Consider the following 14,334-nt stretch of genomic DNA (forward strand, 5'->3'; position numbering starts at 1 on the left):
TATATGAAAGGGAAAAACATGGTCCTGGCATATGTATACATTATCATGAAATATTAATCATGCGTATAGTTTAAACAAATCTTGCATGAATGCTGTGGAGCTACTGATGCTGTTTTTGAGCTGGGCTTACCTTTGCAATTCCGGGCTATAGTAGAGTATAACGGATAACATATTTGCCTCCATATTGTCCCCTAAGTTCACAATCTTTTTATATGTTTGTGCTTGCTGTGGCGCCACAACTGCTTCTATGGGCGAGCCATTATCTTGGTTCTACCCATACTGTACAGTGACAGGCCATACCATACTATACAATGACAGGCTATATATCATACTATACATCATACTATACAATGACAGGTTATATAACATACTATAGTAGTACAAGGATTAGTCCCCACACTGAACATAGCTCTTGTAAAGCGACATCGCATGCAAATGGCCTACGCCTATTTTATAGTGCTATGGGTTGAAGACATTCCTCACATCTGCTTTTAGTCTTTAAAGCCAAAATTCCTCCCATCTTGTTATACGCGATTGAATCCATACCAGTAAGCAGATGCAGATTCTTGGATAAGATCGAAGGTCAAATCTTCTGTAAATTATGTAATCTTAATACTCTTCTCCCAATAGCTGCCATTAGTCTAGAATTTGGCTTGGTAAGTTCATTTATACAAGGTTTAGCTAGGGTAATACGTTGGGGTTACCAGCTAAAAAACAGTGAGCCTTTTTCATTGTAGAGTTTTATGCGTCACAAAATTTTTGTAGGACAAATGTATAAATACACTTTTTCAAGTGATTTCTTCTTGGCACTGCATCATTTTAATGCGCAAGAGGATTTGGTGCTGTCATTTTCTCTCTTTTTTAAAGATTTCAAGTGGCTTAGTTAGCTATCAGAGAGATATCAATATATGTAGAGGAAGGGCCAGACTGGTAACAATAGTCAAGGATTCCTCCCCGAGAGTTCCCCAGAAGTACCTTTCCTGGAATTTAAGCCACGGTTTTCGCCGGTGGCTCACCCTCTGTCGCATGAACCTTTTACCACTAAATGATTTAACCGTAAATTGGTCACTTAACAGGAAAGGTGGAAAAAACTGTTTATTCAGAATGGCATTAAAAATGTTTCATCTGCTCGAGAATTTTTGTTTTGTCCAAAAAATGAAACAGTATGCATAAAACCTTTTAACTTTTTTAGGGAGTTTATGAATATATTTTACATTTTCTTAATTAGTCTTCGAGTATGGTTGGCTATGCATTTAACTAGTTTTCCTATAATATTGCTCTCAAAGCCCCAAGCCCTTATGTCTCCTCGACCTTCTGTATCTATTTCTCACCTGTGGAAAATATATTCTTATGACTGTTATCATCTTATTGCGTGTTTGCACATAATTGGGTTTTATCTATTTTAAATAAGTTCTATGGGAAATGATTTTGCTGCTTTATGATACACTTTATATAAAATATATGGTGCTGCTATAGTATGATAATGTTCCAAATCGTAGTTATATTTAACAGGATTTGATCCTTTTCCGTCTCAGTATAGGATGTAATTTTGCGACTGCCGCTATGTTGCTGCTGCTATATGATGCACTTTATTTAATCATTTGCCGCTAGATGAAATTGTTTCCTTATGTTATTCTATCAAATTGCACATGCTCTATAACTATATACTGTAATTTTTCGTATTTCTCTACTGGAGTTGCCCCTATTGCTGCCTAAAGGATCCCCTAGAGCTGATTTTGGAAATCTTTGATGTTTTTTGATGATCTAAATCTGTACAAATCGATGTAGCGATGTAGATATAATGGTTTTAATGAAGTGTTTTTAGTAATTATTGTTGGTATTTTTAATATGTCTGTCTATGCACGTTTTAAGTGGACCTCATTAAAGATCCAAACTCTTAATAAACATATTGAATTGACCATACTATACAATGACAGGCCATACCATACTATACAATGACAGGCTATATACCATACGATATAATGACAGGCCATATACCATACTACACAATGACAGGCCATACCATACTATACAATGACAGGCTATATACCATACTATACAATGACAGGCCATACCATACTATACACTATCAGGCCATACCATACTATGCAGTGATAGGCTGTGCCGTACTATACAATGACAGGCCATACCATACTATACAATGACAGGCTATATACAATACTATACAATGACAGGCCATACCATACTATACTATACGCTGATAGGCTGTACCGTACTATACAATTACAGGCCATACCATACTATACAATGACAGGCTATATACCATACTATACAATGACAGGTGTACCATACTATAAGACCAGCCATACCATACTATATAATGAAATGATGTACCATACTATACTATGACAGGCGTATCATACCATACCATACCATACTATACGACGACAGACCATACTTTACTATACAATCACAGGTGTTGGAAATGGCCCTTTCTAGGGTGCTTTCCCTCTACTTTTTGCTTTTCTCCTTCCCAGTTTTCTGTTGATCTGGATACTAGACTTGGGACTTGAGAGCGTTTGGCATTGCCGTGCAGTGTCAAAGCGCTGTGCTTGTCATACACTTACTGTGGATCAGTGTATATATGATTGGCTGATTCGAGTTAGCTTTAAGTCCCTTGTCATAGAGTAAGACCTATACCTGGGGCATGTATCTCGAATACGCCTCCATGAGCCTGCCACACTGGTTGTGTCATCTGTGGAGGTAGCTCATCGATTGTGCCACAGGGTTGCCCTGGAGGGGGTCTGTATGCACAGGTCACTGTTACTCGGTTTGGCATTTAAAAAGCTATGTGCCACGGATCTACATGTCTCCTGCTATATCTGAGTTCTCCCTGATGACAGGGTGCGGTGTAAGAAAAAGGTTGGGCATGAGGTTGTGCGCGTTACGTGCCAGGGTTGTGAATGGTACCAGGTGGTGTGTTCGGTCCGACAGGGCCTGCTTCTCACAATGTATTAGCATGAGGGGGTGTAGGGAAAGACTATCGAGCATTATTTCCTACGGGAGAATAGTAGCAGTATAGTGTTTGGTACTGATGAGTTCGTATTATTGAATCCTCTCTGGTAGTGGGCATGGGTTCGACATCACAGGGATGGGAATGTCACTTTAAGAAAGTGGGAATTTTGTATTCTCGTGGCTCTGTGTGCCCAATGGCCTGTCTCTTAATTCACAACTGGGTGCTAGGGGGACAGCCACATGTGTGCATTCCCGATAGAAGGACATAAACTAGGGGGTTCACAGGAAACTGTGGACCTCTGACTCTCAGGGGCCTTTTCTGCGACGGGAACATGGGGCTGGAATTGGCACCTGCATTCCAAGTGGCAGGGTCTTGGCCCCCTAAAGGTTGTAATCAAACCTCCTGGGGTAGGATGGCAGACGGGACAAAATTTAGAGAGGGCCTCTGCATTTCAAAGATGGTTTTTTGCACTGATCGTATCTTCAGAGGCCATTGTGGGTATAACTACTGGAGTTTCGGCCTCTGAAAGTAGAGACGCTTTTGAGTTGGACGCTGGGACATCGACACGAGAGACAGCAACACAAGGATTCATTAGGACAGGAGGGACTGCAACTGGACTGTCCGCAGACTTTTGTTGGCCTGGAGCTTGTCGTGCTCCAGGAAGGGAACTATCACTTGGTGGATTGTGCCTGGACGTTGCTGGCCTGCAGCTAAGTGCCAACTGTCATGGCCTGGGTCTGTAAGTACTTTCCAAGGGCCGGTTAGCTGCCCTCCTATCCACAAGATCCTAGGAACACAAAAAATCGCAGTTTCCTCAAGATCATAAGGACCTCACAGGGTGCGGCGGAAACGGGTGGAAGTGATTGTTGGTTGGGACAAGGACCGTCCTGACGTACACCATCATCACACTGTGCAGAGGAGTGTGCTCGTAAAGATCAGCAAGCACCTGAGGTGCCGGGACGTGAGAAGTGCAGGGGACGTTTGCTGAGTCCGAGGGACCCGTGCTTGCAACCAAGGGGACCTTTGCTAGCTTGTATTCCGGAGTGTGTGGTGTTTGAGGGGTGTTGGGGAACCTGAGCTGGAAGCTGAGACTGTCTTCGACCTCCATATCGGAAGGACAACAGTGCCTAACATCGCGGCATCTGTCGGAGGTCGTTGACTCCCTCTCCCTGGACACATGCCACAGGGTGCTTTGTTGTGGAAAACACCATAACGAAACCAGAAGGTTTTGGTGTGCCGTGTGAGCATCTATAGCTAACTGTTGGGGTCTACAGCAGGTCACACCTCCGCTTGAGGAGAAAACATTTCTCCAGACGTGGAAGCGCACCAGCTTCCTGGGTCACAACCTTTTGTCTACTGGGGAATAGTGATCCGCACTTGTGCAGGTGCCGTCGCGTGCTTGGAGGTCTAATCCGAAAAAAAGATTAAAAAACATTCCTCAGCCCTAACTCTTTATGAATTCACCTGCAAGCCCTCTCCACCTACCCGGTTAAGTGGAGCAAGGTACAAATTGAAGGGAAATTGGTACCGACTGAATTAACAAGAAATTGCACATTTAACGGTCCTCACATAATACTGTCGAAAAAAGAAGTCATCATGGCAGTCGTATAGTGAGGAGTTGTAGTCTTACAATTGACAACATGAGTCACTGGCTCCAGCTTCAGTCAATGCCCAAAACAAAAAAAATTATACTAAAATTCGGTAAAAAACATCGGCAACTGCACCAGACTTCCTTCCATGACTGCTCCCCGTCAACATAAACGAACATGAGATAAGTGGGTTTGAGAGGGGTAGACTGAGCCTACAAGGGCATGCACATTTAAGGATTACCAGATTAAAATGAAAAAAAAGTACCTGCACAAGCTGTGGCAGTGGAGGGACACCGGCTGCAGAGACCGGAACTGTAATTGGTCTGAACTCCATGTACCACCGGACGTCAGCAAGCACGAAGAGCAAGTGGAAGCAGCAGGAGGCTCTGAGCAATCAGAAGCAAGAAGGCGAGAGTGACGTGGGATCCAACCAATGGGTATGTAACAGTAAGTATGGGGCCCGTATTTTGAGATTTTTATTTATTTATTGCAAAACCTTTAGCCGAAAGCTCCTGTGCGCTGTACCGGCAAAACCTAATGACAGGCCATAGCATGTCTTACTGTGCTATTACATACTAACCAGGGACAGCCCATGCAATAAGATTCTTTACCTTACTATACAATGACCGACCTTACCAAACTATGCAATGATAGGCCATACTATAACATAACGTACCATACAATGACTGGCCATACCATACCGTACCATACAATGACTGGCCATACAATACTATATCATACCATACCATAGAATGACAAGCCATGTAATATTATACCATATAATGATAGACCATACCATAACTAACCTATCATACCATACCATACTCTACTATACCATACCAAATCATACTATGTCATACAATGACATGCCGTATCATACCATTAAATGCTATACAATGACAAACCATACCATACTGCACAATACCAGGCCTAATCATAATATGCTATAGTATATAATGGTAGACCATACCATGCTATACATTGACAGCCCATACCATATCATACTATACGAAAGGCTAACCATATTGTGCCATGCTATACTTTGACAGGCAATTTCATTGCCATACCATACTATATAACGACCGGTCATACCATACTGTACAATGACAAACCGTACCATATTATGCGACCGGCCATACCATACCCAACAATGACAGGCCATACCATAATATATAATGACAGGGCATACAATACCATACCATACTGTGCGACGACAGACCATACCATATAATTCCATACTATACAATGACCAGATGAACGTACATACAATGATAAGCCATATCATACTAAACAATGATCGACCATACCATACCATGCTATATAAACACAGCCCATACCATACTATATAATGGCATGTCATACTATACATTGACAGGCCATACCATTTTCTATAATGACAGACCATACCATACTATAAAATGACAGGCCATACCATATCTTACCATAACTTACTAACTAGTGACTGGCCATGTGATACCATTCCCTACAATGACAGACCTTACCAACATTACAATGACAAGCCATACCATATTATGACATACTATACCATGACAGGCCATACCGTGTTATGTTATGACCGGTCATACTGTACAATGACAGGCCATACCATGAGAAGCCATACCATAACATACTATCGTACTATACAGTAACAGCCTATACCATACAATGCTATATAATACTATAAAATGAAAGGCCATAGTACTATACCATACTATATAATGACAGGACATACCATACAATGCCATACCATACCATACAATGACAGGCCATAGCATACCATACAATGACAGGCCATAGCATACCATATTATACATTGATAGCCCATTCTATACCATGCTATACAATGAAAGACCATGCCATACCATACAATACCATACCATACTATACAAAGACAGGCCTTACCATACCATACAATGACAGGCCATAGCATACCATACTATACATTGATAGCCCATTCTATACCATACTATACAGTGACAGACCATACTATACCATAAGATACAATGGCAGACTGTACCATATAATGCTTTACCATACCCTACAGTGAAAGGCAATACCATACCGAACAATAACCAGCTATAAACTACAATATCATACCATAGAATGACAAGCCATGCAATACTATGCCATACAGTGATAGGCCATATCATAGCATACTGTACAGTGACCAGACATACTATACTATTCCATACCAGATCATACATGCCGTACTATATAATGGCAGGCCATATCATACCACTTCATGCTATACAATGACCGACCACACCATACTATACATTGAGAGTCTATACCATACCATACTATACAGTGGCAGGCCATATCATACAGTTCCTTACTATACAATTTCAGGCCAACCGTATTGTGCCATACTATAAAGTGACAAGCCATACCATAACATACTTTACCATACAGTGACAGACTGTACCGTACAATGGCAGACCATACCATACAATGCTTCAACATACCATACCCTAAAATGACATACCTTACCAAACAATGACCGGTCATACCATAGGATAGGATCACCATGCTGTGATCTACCATACTATAACAGATCATACCATACCATACTATACAGTGACAGGCAATATCATACCATTACGTACTATACAATGACAGGCCATACCATACTATACATTGTAGCCCATACCATACTATACAATAACAGGCCATATCATACTGTACAATGAGAGACCATAACATATTATACAATGATAAGCTATACACTAACATGCCATATCATACTATATGACAGAGAATACCATACCATGCATACAACAGGCCATACCTTACTATTCAATGATCTGCCATACCATGCTATATTAACACAGGCTATATCATACCATACTATACAAGGAAAGACCATACAGTATTGTGCCAAACTATACAATGACAAATCATACCATATGATTCCATATTGACAATGGCAGGCCATATTTTAGCAATACCTTACTATACAAAAACAGGCCATACCACACTGTACAATGATAGATCATCACTTGCAATACTATAAGTTAATAGGCCATTCTATACCATGATATACAATGACAGACCATGCCATACCATACACTACTATACAATGACAGGCTATACCATACCATATGCCACAATGGCAGACCATACCATACAATGATTTAACATACCATACCCTACAATGACAGGTCATACCATACCGTACCAAAGAAAAACCGGCCATACAATACAATATCATACCATACAATAGAATGTCAAGCCATGCAATACCATACCACACAGTGATAGGCCATACCTTACTGTGTCATACCAGATCATATCATACCATTACATACTTCACAATGACCGGCCATACCATAACATACTATCCTATACAATGACAGCACATACCATGCTATAAAATGACAGGCTATTTCATACAATAACATACTGTACATTGACAGGCCATACCATACTATATAACTTTTAATAATATACAATGACATAAGATACCGTACCATACTATCCGACCGGCAATACTATATTGTACAGTGACCTGCCATTTCATACCATACCATCCCATACTTTATAACGGCAGACCATACCATATTATATAATGATAAGCTATACCATTCTATACTATTCAATGACATGGCATACAATACCAAATCATACATACAGTGACAGGCCATAACTTACTATAGAACAGGGGTCTTCAAACTGGGGTGCATTCCCCCCCTAGGGGACCACAAGTAATCCGGGGGGAGGAGGGGGCGGGAGCGGCGGCGCCAGGCTCTGGCCAAAAGAAGCATTACAGTGCTTTATTTTCAGCAGAACAAAATAAGCTGCCGAAAGCTTTTCATAGCCTCTGACGTCCTCAGGCTAGGCACCGTTTCTGTGAGGCTAATTTACAGTCTATGCACAATAGGTGTATCTACAGCTACACATGCCATGAATGGAAAATGTTACTTGCCCTGTAAGCATCTCTTCATGGCATGTAGCGCTGTAGATTCACATGCAGCCACCCTCTTCCCCAGAAGCCATTCAGTGTTGCAGATGCTATTATTTTATCTTTTAATATTCTTTTGCATGGTCATCTTTCCTGCACCTCTGTGCTCCGTCTACATCCTCCCCCTTTAGGTGAAAAAAGCAATCTAACAATAGAGCCGATGCCCATGCGCATTACCAGTAATGGGTGGAGTCACTATGACTCAAAAGACTTCTTCGAAGAAAAACAAGTGGCAAATGTCCAAGCCCAACACTAGATGGCAGGACTATGCACAGCATGTAAATCTACAGCACTGCATGTCACGAACAGATGCTTACCGGGTAAGTAGCATTTTCCTCCTTTTACTTGCAGTACTCACTAAGAGTGTCTGTCCCCCCAAGCCCCTCCCACATTGCAGTGTAATCCATTCCCTCCTCCACCCTCCCTCGTTATTACTTCCCCGCCCTCCTTTCCACCCTGTCCTGGCTTGCCCGGTCTCTTTTGCCTGTGTTATTGCCCTATTGTCAATGCTTGCCCGTCCACCTCTCCCCTCCTGCTTTGTTGCTTGACCCCGTTCTCACCTCCCTCCTTCATTGCTTCTTCCATCCCCCTGCCCTACTCTACTTTTTGGCTTTGTCAATGTTTTTTTAAGCCATGTTGTACAGCAATGCGGCTGCTGGACAGCATGGTTAAAAGTTAAAAAACACACACAAAAAATGCTGATGCGGCCAGCCATTATCTCATCTTACAGCTTTGTTTTGTTTTTTACTTTGTCATGCTACACAGCAGCTGTGCTGCTGAACATGATGGCTAAAAAAAAACATTGACACGGCCAAAAGGTCTTGCATAGGTAAAACCTTTTTGCTTTGCCAATTCTTGTTTTCTTATCTTGCCACCTTGTGCATCTTTGTTCAGTCTGACAATATTGAGTATGGTATCATTGCAGTCCACTACTCAGGGTTCCAGGGGAATGCATCTCCTGTTTGATGGCTGGATGGATCATATCGCCTGTCTAACTCTCGCTGATGGACTCAGCAGTCTGGACACTTGATTATTCCTCCCTTTCCTCTAGCCCAATGTTCTGTTCCTCAGGGAGCATAACGTTTGTCTCTCCTGGGGATGTTTGAATTTTTGGCTCTTTAAATGCTTCCTCCCGATCTAACAGCTCCTCATGTGTGGCTGCTTCACGGTACAAGAACCTTCTGTTCTTTTTTCAGAAGCACTCAAAGGGATCTTCGCTGCCACATATTTGCACTTATGATTTGCGTTTGTAGGTAGAGGAGCTTCTGTGGCATGATGTAGATGGCAGTGGACAGTCTAACTTTACTGTTCTGGTACATCCAGCAGCAGGCTTGTTCAATCTGGACCGCATGTCTGTCCTTGAAACTGCCAATAGGTTCGACTTCTCGTGACACTATCGTTTGACATTCCAATAAAAAGTACTTGTAAAGGCCACCCTCCTTGTCTGAGAGTTGTTCAGCCTCCTTAAGGTCAGAGAAACATACTTCTCTGAATCGCTCCTCATTATTCTGTTGGCGCTCTGCCTCATGCTCTAGTGGGTCACCCACTACTTTGAACTGCTTCAAGCAAAAACCTTTTTTGGGGTGAAAGATGTCAGAACACTCAGTTCCTCAAGCAGCCACTTTATGGTAGTTGTGCTCCAGTCAATCTAAGAAAGGCTAATCTTGATCAAGGGTGAATTCCTGTATGTCTAGTGTTGCTACTAGATTACTTTTAAATTGTAATCTAGTCACTATATTTAGTCTACAACACACTCCGCTTAGGCCTGAGTCCCTACCCATTCTGGTCCTCGATGGTTGCCTCTACTCTTCTTGAGCCTGGAGGTCGCCTATGTGGTCTCGTCAGAGAGACTGGGTGGCATCTGTCCTCTCGTCTGGACCTGTTGGGTCCTTCACACGCATCCTGTCCCCCAGACACTGTACCTGTCTTTCTACTGTTGTGTTCACCCCAATACTATTGGGGAAACACCCAGTAGATACCCTTAGGAAATCTACTAATTTTTGAGAAAAGGAGAGCTGGCCTGTGTCTAGTGCTTCCACTCCAGCGAGTTGTGTTCTGTTGAACAAGAAGTGCGAGGAGTCAGGCCCACATGTGGGAGAACCTCATGTCTTCAACTAATCATAAATGGTGCTCTGTTGTTGTATCCCCAAATCAGTATGACCACACAGTGGTTGGCATTTTACAGTTATATGGCTATTTATTTTGCCATATTTGTCTGCAAATCGTGTGCATTAGAATGATCATAATTATAAACAATTCACCAGATAATAAAGATTATATGCAAATCAAGGCAAATGTTACATAGGCCCCAATCATATTTCATCACACATCTCTAACCTGTTAGCCTATTCTCTAAACAGTGTCTGAATGTTGTCCACCATCCAACTCATAAGGCTGTATTGGCTTACTCCAAGACGTGTATTTTAAGAAATATATAGTTCCCCCATATACCATATGCTGTCATTGGGTCAGCAGTCAGAATTTAGCTTTCCAGCATCTCTCCTCAGCAGCCGGTCCATGTGTCGTTCCCCTTGTGTGCACCTTATATACGTTTATCACTAATTATGTCTTATGGAGCGAGGAGTTGCTACTCTTGCTTCGCTCCTACTCTCCTACAAAAATATGCAGTCATTGTCCCTTTATTCCTTGCAGTTGAAGCTACGAGGCGTGCACCAGAGAAATGGAAACTTTTAATCCTCTATTGTTAATTTCTACCGTGTCAGAAAACATGGAGCTTTTGAACTGAACACATAGTGATCGAGGAGACATTTGTTGGCGTTACCATTCAAACCGTATGCTTTCTAGGTACTATGCCAAGCTTTATGCTCATTGCACACAGTACAGATCGGGGTGGCGGGGGATGAGTAAAAAAAAAAAAAGACAGAAAAAATATACCTCCTCGCACCTTCTCTCCTCCGGAGTCCCTCGCTCTGGCCAGAACAGGAGGCACACCCAGGCTCCCCTAAGTCAATCATAATGCTGCAACGCAGCATTGTGATTGGTAAGAGCGCCATGGTTTGGGGCTCAGACAGGCAGTGGGAGCCTGGGTATGTTCTCCACCCAGGCTGCAATACCACCTGGGTGGAGACCATGCAAAGTGCAAATGAATGTTTGGCCGCCTGAGACAGCCGGCCAAACACTTACTTAGAGGGTGCTCACTACTGCCCCCCCTCCCCCGCTCTAAGAGCAGAGAAGCCCCTCTCTGCAAAGCTGCTGCAGCTGGACAAAATAGAATGATAATAACAAGTTATCATTTTATTTTTCCTTTATTTCACTGCTGCGAAGCAGTGGGGTGATGCTCCTCCGCCTTAGCCGAGGAGCTGATGAACTGCTTTCATTATTACCGCACGAAAACTCTGCAATACCGCATGAGGATACCGTTCGGTGGCATGCTGTCCTGTAGTTGGTTGAGCTCACAAGTGGATGACTGTTAGTGGTGCGTCCAGCATTCTCTTCTGTCAGGCCCAACTCTAGCCCCTCACTGGAAAGCATGGCATTCACATCATCTTGCTTGCTGTGCCTCAAATCAACTAAAATACAAGTATTTCGTCCATCTCTTCTAACCAACCATCAATTCCTGTAAGTATTTTAATTTCTCCATAGCAGAATTTTTGGAGCAGAATGAAATATAGCCACATGGCTCCTTCTTCCAGCAGCAAAAAAATCTTATCCATTAAGGATTCAGTACCATTGTTACAATGCTATGAAGGACAGGACTGGCCAAGACTCGGCATGTGTTGCTATTTAAATTGCCTTTCTTTCCCAGTTTGCCTGGGAATGTGGTTTGTTCTGAAGAAGCTTTTATAAGTTAAAGTTGGAAAAATAAAAAAGCATAATCCTCGCCTCCAGGTCCAGACATAGCATACATTTTCTTTTAGAGGTGAATTGAGTGACAGGCGTTTCTGTCTAATCTGAATCGTCCCATTGTTGCTTTGAGATAAGGCATCATCCAACCTAAGGGTGTTTGCAATATCTCCTATGAGTGCAGAATGTGGGTCTTCTTTGAGTCGTGTATCAGATCTGTTTCAAGTATATAAATGTTTTTTCATTTTTTTAATCTGACTTTGAAGATCGATTTGGAGACTGTTTTCCTTTGGTCAATTTCGGGATTCAAGTTTTTTTTTCACTGTTTGTTAAGGAACATACACTGTGCAGTAATTGCACTATGGCAATGCAGGACTTTGCTTGCTTGAATAAATGCAACTCTTTCTTCACAAACAATCGGCACAGCATTGGCCGAAGACCCCTGGTATTGTGCTTAATGCCATTTGAGTGTCTAAAGCGGTTACTCCAATATTTTCCTGACCAGACACTGATTGGTTTTTCTTTAAGCCACCAGCTCCAACCTCAATTTATACTTCTGGGAAATCAAGAGGAACCTTTGCCAAGGAGAAGAGCCGTATAAGCTGAGGAGGAATACTGCCCCTGTGCTGTTTGCTGTCTGGGGTTGGCCTGCAGTGGCTGCTTGCTGCCAAAGAAAGGAGAAAAGGACTTTGCTGTTTGGTTTGTCATCTTGCGGAAGATCTCCAAGGGCTTGAAACTGAGCTTGCCTCCTGTTCTGAAGTCTCAGGGACACAAAGACTTCACTCCTTCTGTCTCTTTGCATCTGGAACTGCTGTTTCAGCTGCCACAGAAGGAAATTGCAACAATGACGCTGGCGAGCGACGCCGTAACCTGCACCAAAGCTGTGGGCACTGGTTGTGAAGAGCATGACGCACTGCCGCGATTTGTGACATAGGCCCGACGTCGGCTGCTATGCCGCATCGACATCGCACCGTTGTAAGGAACAGAGGCTTCGCCGCCATTTGTGACGTCACCTCCCCAACGCAGTAAGGAACCGACACTTTGCCTCCACTGCACCGCAGTAAGGAACAGAGGGTTCACCTCCCCTGGGGTCATAAGGAACCGGCGCCACTCGCGCCAATGCAGCATCACCTCCCCGACACCGTGCGTCATCTTTGCTTTCATCGTTTCCAAGGTACTGTTCTTTGTGGGCCCGAAGCTGCGCACCTCGCGGTCGGCGCCGTACTTTGGGATTTTTATCTGGCACAACGCCGTTATAACTCCAGGTGGAGATATTTGTTGCTACAAGCTTTATTTGAGTGAATAACCTATTTTAAGGATATCTTGATAACTGTACTGTGGATTTTTTTCGATTGATCTTGTTTTGGTTTAGATAAAGATTACTTATTTTTCTAAACTGGTGTGGTGTCCATTTGTAGTATTTTAACTGTATTACTGTATGCTTTACACACTGCCTCGGGCCCTTCTCCAAAGCACTCCTTCTCCGCTTGTTGGGGAGGGTTCCTGCATCTGTCCCTGTGGAGTTTGAGTCCCCTCTGGATGAGACCACAGCGACAAGGGAGACACACTCAGGAGAGGATTGGGAATGGTCCCACTACCATTGGGAGCACAGCACCATACACCGTGATCGGCGTGTCCAGAACCTTCTGTATGCATTGCGGCGCCGGAGCTACCTTTGGCCGATGGCCGTTGGAGCTGTCCTATGCAGCTATAGAGGAGTCTGGCTCTGGTTCACACCTCAGCTGTCACCTACCCAGCCGGACGTCGGTCACTGTTTTCCTCATCTCCCCATTGTGTTTCCTACCCCCGCCCCGCTTCTCCCCTCTATTATTCTTTGTCTACCTCCCCTGTTCCTTTCCTGTCCCCCCAAAAAATTTCTCTCCCCTTGCCTGTTCTTCTTCTTTCTAATGTTTATACTATGCTTTGATAACTCGTATAACTACGTTTCTTGCAACTGATGTAACTTTGTAATTATGTTCTGGAACAATGCTCTTCCTCATGTA

At 43.0% G+C, this 14,334-nt stretch overlaps 1 protein-coding gene across 2 annotated transcripts in view; it reads left to right on the forward strand.

The window, feature by feature from the left end:
- Positions 1–14,334, forward strand: part of SHKBP1 (SH3KBP1 binding protein 1) — a 231,297-nt gene that overhangs the window by 152,123 nt on the left and 64,840 nt on the right. The window lies entirely within an intron of this gene.

This window comes from Triturus cristatus, chromosome 9 (genome assembly GCF_964204655.1).
Source record: "Triturus cristatus chromosome 9, aTriCri1.1, whole genome shotgun sequence".
In the NCBI taxonomy this organism is placed as follows: Eukaryota; Metazoa; Chordata; class Amphibia; order Caudata; family Salamandridae; genus Triturus; species Triturus cristatus.